General features: G+C 48.7%; 1 protein-coding gene and 1 pseudogene across 1 annotated transcript in view; both read right to left on the bottom strand.

Annotated features, from left to right (window-relative positions):
• Window positions 1–15,616, bottom strand: part of Rab11fip4 (RAB11 family interacting protein 4) — a 112,919-nt gene that overhangs the window by 96,688 nt on the left and 615 nt on the right. The window lies entirely within an intron of this gene.
• LOC113182845 (dual specificity protein phosphatase 18-like) lies at window positions 1,304–12,888 on the bottom strand (annotated as a pseudogene).

The raw sequence follows: 15,616 nt of genomic DNA, 5'->3' as shown, positions 1-15,616 counted from the left end.
TCCTCTGGCAGCCTCCAGAAGATCACAGGACAGATCACAAGACTTCAGGGGGCAGAGCTGCAGAGGACCTGGGCTCCCAGTTCTGGGCTAGTCCCCCTGTCCTGCACTGATTCTCTCACTCAGTCGTCTAAGTAACACTGACTATGCCCTTGTGAGGTTCCATGCCGGTCCTCAGAGAACCACAGAAACCATGACCCTTCCTGCTCCCCCAGGGTAGGCTGGGAATGCAGAGCACTTGTGGGCTGGGAGGTCAGGCTGTATTGTACATCTGTAGCTTCTTCCCAAGGTCACCTGGCAGGCACACCCTGACTTTCCTTTAGGAAAAGTCACCCAACACCATTCCAGGTGTTGGGTGACCAAAGTCGGGTGTGGAAGGGGTAGAGGATGAGCGCCTGACCATGTCCAGCCAATCTGAGATTTGCCTCAACAAATGCAATTCTTTGCATGAACTGGGAAAACAGCAATCATCATTAAAATGTTTAATAGATGTTGAGAAGTCATTTGGTACAATATACCATCTGCTCTTCAGTAAGACTAAAAAAAGGAGAAGGGACATGGAAGGGAGGTCTTTTTAACATGCTAAAGGATATAACTCTAACTCAAGTAGCAACATGCTACTTAATGGTGGTAAGCTATAGTCACCCTGTTTTTAAAAATAAGGAGAAAAGTATGATGGGGTCCTGCCTGTGCCAGCCCCCACCAACCTGTTCAAGACCACAGCAAAGGATGGGGACTGCCTGGGCTCCACCAGCAACTTATGGCTACCCAAGGTCAGCTCTGGCCATCTGTGCACATTCTGTCCATTCTCTTTGCTCTGCTGCTTCTGACCACCTCCCCTGACCCACAGCCAGACACTGGACACCTCTTTCCAGACCCTTCCCCTCCACACCTGACCCCTTCCTGCAGCAATACCAGCCTCGACCACTCCAGGGTCCATCCTCCTTGGGGATAGCCTCCAGGGCAGCTGTGGCCAGGCACCTGCCCAGCCTGTTTTCCTGACTCACAATGGTACCATGTGGCCAAGGTCCCAGCATGCCACCCCCCTACCCTGGCCAGGACAGATGTCTCCTGTGCCCGCCCCTTTTATCCAGTTCTAGAAACACTGGTGGCTCCCATCTCAGAAGGAAAAGCAACTGGACTCAGAAACGTGAGAAAGAAGGCATAACAAAGCAATTACCTCTGAACAGAATGTTAATGCTGACGAGAAAATCCAAAGGAATCAACCAGAAAATTACTGGAAGTAATAAATGAGTTCATACTAGTGGTGAAAAAGGAGATGAATTTACAAAAATCAATTGCATTCCTATATGCTAGTGACAAGCAGCTAGAAAGAAAAAAAGGCAATGGGAAAAGAGGACTTTATCCTTATAGAAACAAAATACATTAAATATTAACCATTAATTTAGCTCAGTTTTTTAATTTTTAAAAAGTTTATGACAGTGGAATGTTTATTTGAAAACTATCTTCTGTGTTAACCTGATCTTAGAAAACTAGAGTAGGGCCACTGGTGGATGTGGGTTGTTTGGGGCCTGTAGAGTTCCTAGAGCACTATTTGAAGGCCACTTATCCAGTAGGTTGGCACTTACTGTGAAAAGTTCAGAGGGTGCCATGCTTAAGGCTCTGGCTTTGGGTTTGAAGGAGCAAAGTGGGATTGAGCAGTCTCATTTCTGAGTTGTTCAGTCTAGGGAAGGCAGCAGACTCCAGGCACTGGGGCTCTGGTCTCTGTCCAGTGTACCACCTGCCTCATTTCACCCTCTGACCAGCAGCCATAGCCTGCCCCACTCATGGGGTAAAAAACTTATCTTTACCTCTAATAATTGAGTGTAATCTTTAAAGATATGGGTTACAAAGTTGAAAGCAGTGGAATCACTTTCTCTCTCTTTTTTTTTGCCCTTATAAAAGGTATCATCTGGTGCATTCCTGTATCGACAAAGATTGTTCAAGTTCAGATCCTGATATAGGACCAACAACAGGTCTGTACACTGACCCAAAGCAGGGGCTTAGGGGATGATTTACAGTGGAATCATCAAATGGACTTCTTTCTCATAGATATCAGGGATCATTCCCATTGGGGAGCTGACCATGTGTATAGTATTCTTGCCAAACAGCTGGAACTCATAATGGATGAGTTGCTTCTCAAATCCAGCATTGGGTTGGATGATGGGTCGCATTGAATTGGTCCATGTGTGGGCATCCAGCAGGGACATGGCATGGCAGAAAGAGGCTGAGCAGCTCATGCCAGCAGCACAGTGTAGCAATATATGGACGGCCCTGCTTCATTTCCACACTGTGGTTGTGGTCGGCAATGGGGTCAAAGAAGTCATAGAGCTTCGAGCTGGGTGCGTCAGCCACAGGCACATGTGTGTACTGGATATCCTCCCAGAAGGTATTCACCACCTCTACTGAGACACTGCTGACTGAAGTGATCTGGTTGCTGGCCAGCAAGAGCTTGCTGTTGGCAGCCACACCATTGCTGATGTACAGGCTTCTGGTGATCTGGGAGAGGGCTGCTGGAACTGAACTGGGAAGGTGACAGGGGTGCTGTCATCAAGGCAGTGGGTCAGTAGTTAGTGACACATGAGGCCTGCATTTTTCTGCTAAGCTGTGTCCCTGGAAAACTCTCTCCAGTAGGAGTATGAGGGGGTTCACTGATGAAAAAGTGGCACCGATTATCCCCAGCCAAGGGTCTCAAGGAGAGAGACCAGTTTCGATGCATGGACCACAATCCCCACGGGCCTAGCAATCTGGTTTCCATAAAAATGGTTTCTTCTCCAGGAGAGGAGTCGGCTGCCCAGGTCTCAGAGAAATCTCGGCTTCCATTCTGGGCTCCGACTTAACCAATTACCAGCTTCGAAATCACTCCAGTTTATTTTTAATGTTAATATTTTGCTCCTGTTGGGAGGACTAAATATGCAGTCAAGAAGACAACACTGTCTAAGTTAGTGCAATGCTAATTAAAGCTTCTGAAACATGTTATACACTTAAAAATCCATATATGGTGGGGAAAATCAGAGAGCTCTTTTAAAGGGCAATGATGGACTGCAGCGGGGGCTCAGTGGTACAGCGTTTGCCTAGCAAAGGCCCTGGGCGCCATCCCCGGCACCAAAATAAATAAATTATAGCAAGTAATAATGATCAAAATGTTATCGTGCTGCATTAGAACAAAACAAACCTCTGAGCATCAGAAAGAATAATGAAATGAATTACAACCCACTGGAAAAAAGAATCCATGAGTTCCTAGTCAGACTCAGGAAAAGGAGGTAGGAGACTTGGGGCATGGCTCAGTGGTATAGCACAGGCTTAGTATGCACCAAGTCCTAGTTCAATCCCAACACGCCCACACACTCGCACAGTAAGGAGCAACATGAAAACAATGCAAAGCTGCATTAGTAATCCAAACTGAAAATTTAAACAAGTCTGAGATACCATTACACACCTATTGAACTGGCAGAAACAAACTGAAAATACTACTCAGTGTCCACGGGGATGTGGAAAAACAGGGACCTGCATGCCTTGGGCAGGGTTTGCTATAAGAGAGGAGGAGACAGAGAAGGCAGGAGCGACAAAGAACCATCCAGATGGCACCAGAAAAGGGTGGCCAGACGCCCAAATGCCAATGCCTCTGGCCAGAAGAGGGAACCCACAGGCCCTTGATCCCACCCACTTAGTGCCTAGGAGGTGGCAGCAGGTGTCTCCTGGCTGTGCCCACTTGGGGTCAGGAGCTCTGGACACCCATAGCAGACAGAGGCTGGTCCTCTGGCTGGCAGCCGAGCACCCACACTGGTGGAAGCAGAGCCCAAGGGACAGTCAGTGGGACTGAGGGAGGTCCAGGCTGGCACAGGCTACCCAGGACTCACCCTGTGGGGCCCCCAACCCTGGCTCCAGACAGCCCTTCTGGAGGTCACTGTCTGCAGAGCACTGTGGGGACTCCATTCTGCCTGCTCTGCAGAGGTCATTGAGGAGCCTGGGTTGACCAGCTGGCCCATGGACCCAGCCACATAGGCCAGGTTCAGTGACGAGACAGAGAAAGCAGACATTTGCAAGGCAAATGTGTAGACACGGATGGTGACTTATGAGAGGACCAATCCTGTGGCTAGGGTGTGGGCACAGGAAATGGCATCAGGTGGAAAGGGGTCAACGGCTCACACTCGCTGATCATCATCATATGCAGGTCATGGACAAGGTCAGGACAGGGTTTTAGACTATAAAAATCCAGTTCAGGGCTAGTTAGCTCTTTTTTTCCTATAAAGTAGTTTAAATTTATACATCAACAGTAACACCGTGAAGTTTGTTTAAAAATGAAGCACAGTTGCCCTCGGAAGGATTTATGGGTAAGGGCAGGCCTCCTAGTTTCGTTGGCTCTGCATGTGTGTAGACGTTTTAAAGCCAGCGGTCACCGTGTACTGAGCTCAGGCCTCATCACCCAGTCACCCAGGCAGGAATTACAGGGAACTCGTGGGAAGTTCTGTGAACCACCAGGAATTTCCCCTTCCCCTTCTCTCCACCCTCAGAGTCCCTGCTCCCTGCCTCTGAACTGGGGCAGGGCCCCCACCTCAGCCTCCTCACTTCCTCATTCTCGCTCCAGGCTACTTACAGATGGCCTCCTCTGAAATCCAAGGGACCCTCTGCTTCACCTCCTTCATACCTTAGGGATCGAATCCAGCCCAGCCCTTTCCACCTGGCTTCTGCCTGCCAAGCTGGCCCCTCTCTTTCTCACCTGCCTTCCCTTCCTCCAGGGGGCCTCTGCCTCTTAGGTCTCTCCTCTTGCATACCCATCCTGCCCTTCCAGCCCTGAGGGCCCTGCTCCAGACTCAGCCCCAGCGTCACCTGTGGACAGGCTTTCCCAAGGTGAAGCAGAGTGATCCAAGCAGAGTAGATCTCCTGTTTTGTCCCCAAGCACTCCGGCCCTGTGCTTCTCACAGGTGTGCTGCCAAGATTTCTACCCTAGAGGAGAAGGGTGGTTTGCAAAGGCTGGGAGTGGGGCATGAAGGGGTTTTGTTGGTCCAAGCTACAAAGTGCCAGTAAGAGGAATAAGTTCTGGTGATCTATTACCCAGCAAGGTGACTATAGTTAGTGATCATGTATTGTCTATTTCATAATTGCTGAAAGAGTGGATTTTAAATGTTCTCACAAAAAAAGAAGTATGTGATGGACACGTTAATTAGCCTAATGTGTTCATTCCACAATGCCTAAAAGTATCGAGGCATCACATGGTACAATATATACAATTACTATTTGACAATAAAAATAAAATTTAAAAAAGATTTCTATTGTAGTCCACCTGCCCCACAGTAAGGCGCTCCCTTGGGAGAAAAATCCTATCTTATTCATCTGTACATCCTTCAGCCCCAAATATATCACAGAACAGAAGCTCACAAAAGTCTGTGAGGGAGTGGAAATGGACAGTTCACTCAGAAAACCAGAATTAGTGCTCACAGTCACATTAACTTGCATGTCAGGCATCGTGGTAAGGGCTTAACACATATAACTGACACTATCCCCACTTTATAGATGAGGACACTGAGGGACAGAGAAGTTAAGCAACTTCTCAGAGTCACAGAGCAAGTTAAGTTGTGGTTCTGGGTCTCAAACCCGACGTTGCTTATGCCAAAACCTCAGCTCTATATGTTAGAACCAGTGTGGGCTGAACTGAGGTGCTAGAAAAGGAGGTGGCGAGGGATAGGGGACAGAGAGGAAGAGGGGGTCAGGGCCCTCTGAGGCCTTAGGGCCTTTGTGGCTGGAATAATCTGCAGTTCAGGCCAAGGAAGATGGAGGAGCTGGAGAATGTGGTCAAGGGGCCGCTGGACTGACCTAGTGGAGACAGAATCAGCCTGCCCAGGCCCCTGCCACACACAGTCCAGGCCTGCAGATTACAGCGGTGTCTGGTAGGAAATCTGAGCAGCCAGAGAAATTAGTGCCTCCGGGGCCTACTTAATCACCACCTGAACAGGAAGTGGGGAGATGCATCTTGCAGGGTGCAATTAGCTGGCAGCCTCCCTCCTCTCACCTCAGGTCCTACTGGCCCCTGACGCCATCCACAGAGGCCAACTTCCTTTCTCCCTAGCCCTACAGATCAGGAACCTACTTCTTCTCTGTCCTGGCCCCCAACTCAGACCATCCCAGGCCCAGAAAGCCAGATGAAGCCTCTGCTGTGCGGATTCTTCTCCCCTCCTGACCTCCTAAGAGCCTGGGACCCCCACTTGCAGGCAGCTTAGAAGGCAACTTTAGAACCAGACAGGCCTCGGGCTGGGGTTGTAGTTCAATGGTAGAACACTTGCCTACCACGTGAGGCACTGGGTTCAATCCTCAGCGCTGCATAATTAAATCAATAAATGGGATATAGGTATTGTTTCCATCTACCAAAAAAAAAAAAAAAAAAAAATCCAGACAGGCCTGTGCTCAAATCCTAGCTCTTCCACTTCCTGGAGGATCCTGCCCAACAAGCCGCAGGATTGGCTCCTTGCTTCCCTTATCCTTTCTGCCTATGTGGCTTTAGGAGGAACTCTGGCCATTGCACAGGGGAGTCCTGTGCCTGAAAGGAGCAGGCGGAGGAAAGGACTGAGGGCAGCAGGGATGCTTGCAGTCCCTGGGCAGGTGGCCCACAGGAACGATGCAGGAGGCACCATGCTAGGTCTCTCAGGGAGTCTTTATCTCCAGTCCTCTAAACATTCCCTCAAATAAGGGTTAATGACCTCCATTTTCTAGACAAGCAAACCGAGGTCCAGCCTTCATAATAAGCACCTTCAAAAATAACCCAGCTTCTCACTCTTTCAGGAAGGCCTCAGTCCTTGGCAAAACCCATGGCTTGCATGGGAAGTGAGAAATCATAAAAATAGGGCAGGCTTGTACTGGAGTGCTGCTGTCCTTCCAAAATTCATCTGAGCCAGACAGTTCTAGCTCCTGACGTCTCCCGAAGGTCACCATCAGGCTTGTTCCAGCCTGAGTTCTCACCTTCCTGCCTTTCATGTGCCTTCCCCACATTGAGCCACTTGCACCTCCTTGAAAAGGCCAGACCTGTTCTTAAGTCTGTGCTTAGGCCTCATGCATGGCAGGCAGTAAGTGATGGTCAGATGGCGACTGGAAGAATGGACAGATGGGAGGCTGGTGGAAGGGTGGGTGAACATGAGGATGGGAACAAGTGGAAGAGAAGAGTGTCAATGGATGGGTGGGTGGTCAGGTGGCTGGGTGGCTGGATAGATCAACAGGTAGATGGCTGGATCTATGGTTGGGGAGGATAACAAGTGGGTAGATGGATGGATAAGTGGTTGTATAAATGGATGCATTGGGAGTAGGCAGGTAGATGGTCAGCTGGGTGGGTAGAGGGCAGGACGAGCAGATGGGGCACTAAGAGACAGACCTCAGCTCACTATATAAAAGAGAACTCCACCAGAGCCTGGTCAGTGCAGAATGGGGTTGCCTTGGGAATGGTGCAAGCACTGAATAATACAAGCACCGAACGGAAAGTCCCATTTGGTGACCTCTACTCCCCTTTCAGGTCTTCATTTGGTGCAAATTAGCTCTCTGTCTGCCTTGTCCAGGTGCAGGTCTTAGACTGGGACCTTCATGGTAACATGCTCACTATAGGCCCATGTTCAATTAGTAAATGCTTTGGGAGGAAGCTGGTAATCTTTTCAGAGGTTGTTTTCTTGTTTTTGGTACTAGAAATCGAATCCAGACTGCTTAACCACAGAGCAACACCCCCAGCCCTTTTTATTTTTTGAGGCAGGGTCTTGCTAAGTTTTTTAGGGTCTCATTAATTTGCTGAGGCTGGCTTTAAACTCACAATCTTCCTGTCTCAGCCTCCCAAGTTGCTGGGATTACAGGTATGTACCACCATTCCCATCATTTTTTTTTTCCTTTCTGTAAGCCATGAGCAAATGAGATATGGGTTGGACTCAAAGCCTTGTGCCTAATGACAAGATAAGAGATCCTACAGGTTGGGCTCTGACCACATGGAGCCTGCTTCCCTCTTGGATCACTGGTTTATAAACTTTTGGGTTCTGGGTTGCTCTGCTCTCCTTTCTCAGGAGCACAGAAGCTATGGGCAATAGATCCTTAGCAATGTCCCTAAGGATGACAGACTGCAGGGAACTGGTGGTCCTGAGGGGTCTCCAGGGATCAGAAGATGCTGGAGATGGAGGGATAGTGAGGGGAAGAAGGGCACTAAGAACCTCAATTTCAATAGCGGGGTGGGGATGGCTGCAAACAAGATCCACTGGAGCCAGCCTGGTTCTTGTCTGTGCAGAGAGCAGGCAAGGGGCAGCTCTCAGCCAGAGAGGCTGGCAGAAAGAAGAGGATGCGACATGAGGGCAAGACGTGGCTATGTGCTCCAAGAAAAGATGCCCAAGGCAACCTAATAGAGCCTTGCACCCCTGATTTTTGGGGGGTACTGGGGATTGAACTCAAAGGCATTCTGCCACTGACCTACATCCTAGCTCTTTTTTTACTTTTTATTTTGAGACAGGATGTTGCTAAATTGCTGAGAATGGCCTCAAACTTGCAATCCTCCTGCCTCAGCCTCCAGAGTTGCTGCACTGGTGTGCACCCCTGCACCTGGTGTGCCTGGCTTTTAAAGGGCACTAAATCACACCTGATTCAAGTGCTGGGCTTCTCCCTCATGCAAACTTCTCAGTTGCGGGCAGTGAGACCTAAGGGCCAGTGGGGCAGAAGAAAAGGGAGAGAGGACCAAGTGTCTGCCAGGAGAAGCTTGGCTCAGGCACCTGCCTTGGATTTATCAATCTACCCCTGGCTCCACCTCTGCACTTGAGGTCCGGCGGGGTCTCAGGTGGAAATCCTGGCTCCTCATGCCAGCCCTCCTCCGTTTTCCCCATCCAGCAAGTAGCAGCCTACCTCCAGATTCTCGCCTCCCACAACCCTCTTCCATTCGGCTGTTTTCAAAATCCACCACTCCCCTGTTCTACACTACCAGACGCTCTCTTCGCAGTCTCCCCCTTTTCCTGCCCCTCTCCTCACAGTCTCTACTCTGCGCACCCCTCTTGCAGGGGCCAGAACGGTCCTGTTCAAACTTCAGGCAGTTTGAATCTCCACTCTGCTCAGAACTCTCCCAGGGCTCCACCTCATAGTAAAAGCCAAATCTGCTCAGGGAGGGCCCGAGCTGCCCACCCCTCCCCTCTGCCTTCTTTCCAACCTGGCCTCTCCCTGTCATGCCAGTTCCTTCCTCTGCCTGGACCATGCTGCGCCAGACATCTGCAAGGTGCAGTCCCGGTTTAATTCTGGCTCCATTTATATGTTCATTGGTGAAATCATCTTAAGGGTGTCAGTTTTTGTCTAGTCCTTTATGTCTCTTTCTAGCACTTCCTACCTGATGTTTTTTTTTTTTCAATAGTCCCTTTTTAGTTGCTCTTCCTCACTCTCATCAGAACATAAGCTCCAAGTGCAGCTCTTTCCCAGGGCCTGAAACAGTGCTGGCACACAGTAGGTACACACGAAGTATAGAAAGTTAAAAAAAAATTAACCTTGAAATCTTTGTTAAGGGTAATAGTAAAATCTGGGGGTAATTCACTCAATAATTTTGGGATGGGAGAAGACAGCAGCTAACCCAGGCATGACACACATTGTTTCCAAGCCAGTGGACATTTCCCCTCCATCTTGCTGGGATCTGTTCTGCTCAGCTCTTCAATCTCAGCTGGCTGTTAAGCTCCCTTCTGCACCCAACCTAGAGGGACCACTCAGAACAGGAGGGGAGGGGCCCCAAACACCTACTCCAGGGCCAAAGCAGAACCCCCTCTGGCCAAACCTCCCAAAATAGACTGGGGACACCAGTGTTCCAGTTTGCATCAAGCCTCACTGGCCCAGCACCTACGTGGGGCTGTGTCCAGGAGTCTGGTGTCCCCAGGCCCTCATGGCTGCCCCATATCTGCACTTTCCTCCAAGGCAGTATGGACCACCCCAGAACTTCTCTGGTGGTGGAACTCTGACCTGAAGAAGAAGGAACAGCTTCTCACCCCCAGGTTCCAGAGTTGCCCCCTCTGGGGCCACCAGTCTGAGCAGCCTGTAGGAATCATCCGGCCACCTCTTTCCCTACTCAAGGCTCTCCCTCTGCCCTCCCTCCTCGGCCCCATCTCCCTCTCCTTCTTTGCCTCTTTGGTTTTCATTCTGGTGCTGGAGGAAGTTCCTGGTCCTAAGCTCCAGGTCCTGCTGTGACCCTGCCCAGCCTGGTGACCCTGAGCCCTTCAGCACCTACAGGTACAAGTGGAAAAGTTTTCCTCCCAGGCCAAACACACCAAGGGGAGCTTTGGACACTTTAACACTTCAAGGTTCTCTCCCTACTGACCCCTTCTGAGGGCACCTTTTGCTGCTTAGAAGGTCTGATCCTCCCCAGCACAGGGACACATGTCCCTGAGCACAGGGGACCATGCCTATGCCCTGGCAGGCTCTCCACAACCATGGTGCTTCCTTCTTCTCTAGATTCCCCAGTGTCTTGGGAATGACACTGTCATTCAGCAAGGTTTTGCCATATGGATTCAGGCTGCATCTAGAATCTGACATGATCCTCTTGCTCTCTTGTCACGTATCACAGCCTCCTGAGAAGTCTCATCTCCAGGCTTGCCCAGACCCAGCTTCCATTCTGAACACACACTTGATCTTGGCTACCTGGGTCTTCCTGCTGCCTACAGGGACAAGCCGGTCTGGCCTCTGTTTCCCTCCCCCCCCCCAGCTTTTCTTCTGGTCACAGATGTGGGGGCCACAGCTCTTTCTTCTCCAACATTCTAATCTCTTCTCCTTATGAGCTGAACCAGTTGTAGTTTTGGGTTCCCCTGTTCCTGGAAGCCTGTACATCTCTGAAGGCCCCAGGGTGGGCTCCTGACTAGTGTCAGCTCATTGCAGTAGCTTCAATACCTACACTTATGCCAAGTGGCCAGCATTTTCTTGCGGCAGTCACTAGCCCAGAGGTGACATAGGGTCTAAGGGAACCCAATCAGGACCATTACTTGACCTCCTCTCAATATGAACAAGGAGGCAAGCAGCCCTGTTGCTTCTGGCTATATCCAGGGGCAGCTACAAAGAAGAGGGAAATTACAGGCTAGTCCCAGATTAGCTAAAGTTCAGTTACTTCCCCCAAAGGACAGGCCCAAATCCCAGAGGAGAAGGTATGGGATTAATGGACAGCAGAGACCTCTTCACTACTTTTGTTTCCATTTCTTTTTAGCATGAAGGATGGTCTTCAAGTTGGAAAAAAGAGAAGAACATATAAAAGGGAAATGCTGTACAAGATATCTCTGACTGCTTTCCCTCCTGTTCCCCCCCCCACCCGGCGTTGACCCTAGGGCCTAGTGTGCATGCTGAGCATGTGCTCTACCACTAAGCTGCACCCCCAGCCCTCTCTGCCTGCTTTAGTGCCTTCCATTTTCTTACCACTGAAGAGGAGCTGAAAGATCAGAGGTAGACAAGGAGGAGAGGCTGAGAACATCAGAGACAGGTCCTAGTTCTTGACCTTAATCCCCAACAAATCCTCAGCCTAGAACAGCCTATTGAACATATTTGCAACTTTTTAGAGAATAATAACAACAAGAGCAGCAGATACAATTCTATGTTTCTTGTCTGTGCAGATACTGGGTTATAGCTGGCTAGTTATATATCTGGTACTGGGGATTAAACCCAGGGGTGCTTTACCACTGAGCTACACCCCCAGTCCTTTTTAATTTTTACTTTGAGACAGTGTCTCACTAAATTGCTGAGGCTCTTGCAAAATTGCTGAGTGGCCTCAAACTTGCAATCCTCCTGCCTCAGCCTCCTGAGTTGATGGGATTATAGGTGTGCGTCATGGCGCCCATCTTACATGAGACTCTTTACACGTATTAACTCATTCAAGCCTCCCCCAGATCCTATAGCATGGAGATTATTATCAACCCCACTTCATGGAGGAGTAAGCAAAGGCCTAGAAAGGCTAGAAAAATAGAAATGAATCAGAAGCTAATGTGGGCTCGGGGCACAGCCATCACTTTATGTACTTTTCCTGACTCTTCTTCCATGTGCTGTACACCATAAGGGTCAGAACAATGGGATCCTCCCTGCTCCTCCAATCTTTGCATCCTTTTTTTAAATTCTTTTTATTTTTGCAAACACAACATCTTTGTTTGTATGTGGTGCTGAGGATTGAACCCGGACTGCACGCATGCCAGGCGAGAGCGCTACTGCTTGAGCCACATCCCCAGCCCCCAATCTTTGTATCCTTAAGGGCAAAGTTTTCAACAAATTTTACTGTCTTGAGGCTGGGGTTGTGGCTCAGTGGTAGAGCACTTGCCTAGAACATGTGAGGCCCTGGGTTCAATCCTCAGCACCACATAAAATAAAAGAATAAAATAAAAGTTTTTTTTTTAAAAAGCAGTCTGAAAAACATTTTTTAAAAATTGTATTGTCTTCTCTTTTCTGCTATGAGTCCTAGGTCAATAAATCAGGCGATTATCACAGATCAACCCAATACACATACAACATTATCAACTGAAGCCTGTACATCTTTCAGACTCTTAGTTTTTAACTAAACATTCTCTTCTTCTTCCAGGATCCCATCCAGAATACCACTTTATGTTTAGTCCTCATGACTCCTTAGGTTTTACTTGGCTGTGATAGTTTCTCAGACTTCCCTTGTCCTCAATGACCTTGACCATTTTGAGGGGAACCCATCAGGTATTTGGTAGGATGCCCCTGAGCTGGTATTTGTCTGATATTTTTTTCATGATTACACTGGGGCTATGGGTTTGGGAAGGGAAACCACAGAGGTAAAGTGTCATTCTTATTACGTCATATTAAGGGCACATACCATCTATATGACTTATTACTTCTGATGTTGACCTTGATCACATTCTTGGACTGTTCATCAGGTTCCTTCACTGTAAGCTGCTCTTTCCCCTTCTTTCCATACTGCATTCTTTAGAAGAAAGTCACTGTACATTTCTTATTTAAAGCTGTACAGAGTTTCACTTCACCTCCTTGATGGGAGAATTAGCTACATAAATTATTTGGATTTCTACTGTATGGGAGATTTTCTTATTATATATTCATTCATTTAATTATGCATTTATCTAATCTTATATGGCCTTATGGACATTTTATTTCACACCCTGAAACCTAGTTATGTTGTAATTTTTGCAAAGCATTTGATCCTGGTATCCTTGGTATTCTGGGGGTAGCTGGTAAAATGCAGACATTGAACCCCATATCTAATGAGTGATAACCACCCACTCTGGGGCACCCATGGGCTGGGAAATCAATGTTGCTGTTTGATTTTTTTTTTTTTAACAAATGAAATACCAACTATTGGAGTACACAGCAATTTTGAAGGACCTCTGCTTGTAGGGGGAAATTATGCTTCTGATAGACACTGCATCTGCGAATCTGATGTGTAGTGAACTGGGATGCAAAACGCCGTTCCATAGGTCTCCCTCTGTGAATAGAAGTGTCCCTACAGTGCCTCGGGCCCTGTCCGTGGTCCTGCCCTGTGTTCTTAATCAGCCTTGTGGATATCCACACACAAGAGCATCTGCTTCTCCAGCTGCAGGCAGTATCTGAGAGTGACAGAGATCGGATGTCAAAGTCTCTCTCAGTGATACAACGTGATGAAATGAACAAGATAAAATTTAATCAGAATAAGGATCAAGTAACAAGCTTAGATTCAAGAAATTAATGACACAAACAGGCCTGATCTCTTCAGCAAGTCAGAGTTATGAGGAAGAGGGGCGGTGGATAGCCAGATGCACTACACAGTCCTGGAGAGAAAATGGTCTTAAACAAATCAGCCTAAAAAGTGGACATTTTCAGATCAAATGAGAAATCTGGAAAAGGTATCTGTACAAAATGTGCCAAAAATTTATTGAAGCAGAAAGGTGATAATCATTTATTAGAAAGAAATTAGGTTACAAAATACTGTGCAGGGTATGATCTCATTTCATGGAGAAAATCTACATATAAGCATGGAAACAGCTCTAAAAGAATGTGACCAAAAAGATCACCCAAGGCTCCTTGGGAGATAGGGACATGATACTTTTATTTCTGATTGTCTATATTTCCAATTTGCTGTACTACATATATACCACTTCTGTAATAATAAATGGTTATGGTTTAATAAGGGAAACAAATCACTCTCCCTCCCCATGAAGGATCCATGGCAGAGGTTTCTAAAAGAGATCCTTGAAGATTTCAGAGATCAGAAACTTATCATGAATGAAGAACATGGACACTACTGAATAGGCAGCCCCCCCCCCCCCCAGCTGCCAGTGATGTGGCGGGGTCTCCTGGTCCAGGCCCTTCACATAACTGCTAGAGAAAGTCACATGATTAGTCAATGGCAACTCCAGGGCCAGAAGCCAGAGGTTTTGGCCTCTTCTGGGCAGTAAGAAAGTAACTTCTGGACAGGGGTTATTTGACATTAAACTGGCAAGATGGGAGGAGGGAAATGGCAGCAGTGCTGTATTAAAATATTTAAAGGCTGCCACATAGAAGAGAAACCCACATGAGCCCCTGTGCAGAACCAGATGACTAAGTGACAAGCAGGTTTGTATCTGGAATGTAGAAGTCTCTAAAATAGGAGCTGTCCAGCTTGAGGGTAAGGTTGTGAGACTTGGAGCATGTGGTTGAGGCCAGGGGCCTCCTGACAGAGGTTTCTGGGAGGCCATTCCAGGACTGAGGCTCTATGGTTCTGGAATCTCCTGTTTCAGCCAGAGCTGGGTGATTTCTCTCACCTGCAGCCAGCGTCCTAGGTGCTAGGGGACCGCTCAGCCTACCTCAGATGGGAGCCACTGGCAAAGGGGAGGTTTTGCTGGCTTTGGGGGAAGAAAGACCTTGGTGGTGGCAAGCAATGCCCCTGAGCAAAGCCAGCAGAGGCGGAGGACAGGCTCCAATAGGAACCATAGCATGAGCACCCTGGGATAGGGACCTGAGTCCTCAAACCTGACACCTACCTCACTCTCTTCCACCTGCTACTCTCAGGGATTCCCAGGTCCTGGCCCCTGCCCAGGTACCCAGGGGGGATCATCATCACCTCCCACTTGTCAGGCAAGGAGACATGAGTCCACTGGTCATCACCCAGCACCACCCATGTTCCAAGATGCCAGGCCTTTCCTGTCCTGGGAACAGAATTCCAGCTAGTGCTCACTAGAGACCCAGGACACCAGGCTCCCTATGTAAGGCCTGAGGTCTTGGGTGGCCTTGGAAATCCACTGCTCAGGTCTTTTGTCCGTGACCATTGCTCAGTGGGAAGGAGATTAAGGGTGAGGGATGCTCTCCAGTCAGGTGAGTGGCTTGTACTCCTCCCCAAAACACAGTCCCTGTGCTGACGGTGGTGAGAGGTACTAGCCTCTGGCATTTATTGATATTACATTGGCAGCATCAAACCTGAGATTCCAGCCATGCTAACAATCCACACAACTCCTGCTTTCCACCATGAATGTGGCCACACCACGGGAAAACACGCTGCTCAGCTATCACTTCCCAGGCTTGGCTCTGCTGGCCTGTCGCAGCCAACACAGTCAGCTGCCAGCCAGGCCTGCATGGGAGGTCACCAGGCACTGGGCGAGAATCCAGGATGGCCCCAAACAGACCCTCCTCCTGTGTTTGTGGCAGGGGCTGCAGTCAAGGCTAAGTGCCCCTGCTTGTCCCT

This window comes from Urocitellus parryii, chromosome 7, assembly GCF_045843805.1.
Source record: "Urocitellus parryii isolate mUroPar1 chromosome 7, mUroPar1.hap1, whole genome shotgun sequence".
NCBI lineage: Eukaryota > Metazoa > Chordata > Mammalia > Rodentia > Sciuridae > Urocitellus > Urocitellus parryii.
Note: the sequence above shows the minus strand (reverse complement) of the source record. Positions and strands in the feature narration are given on the sequence as shown.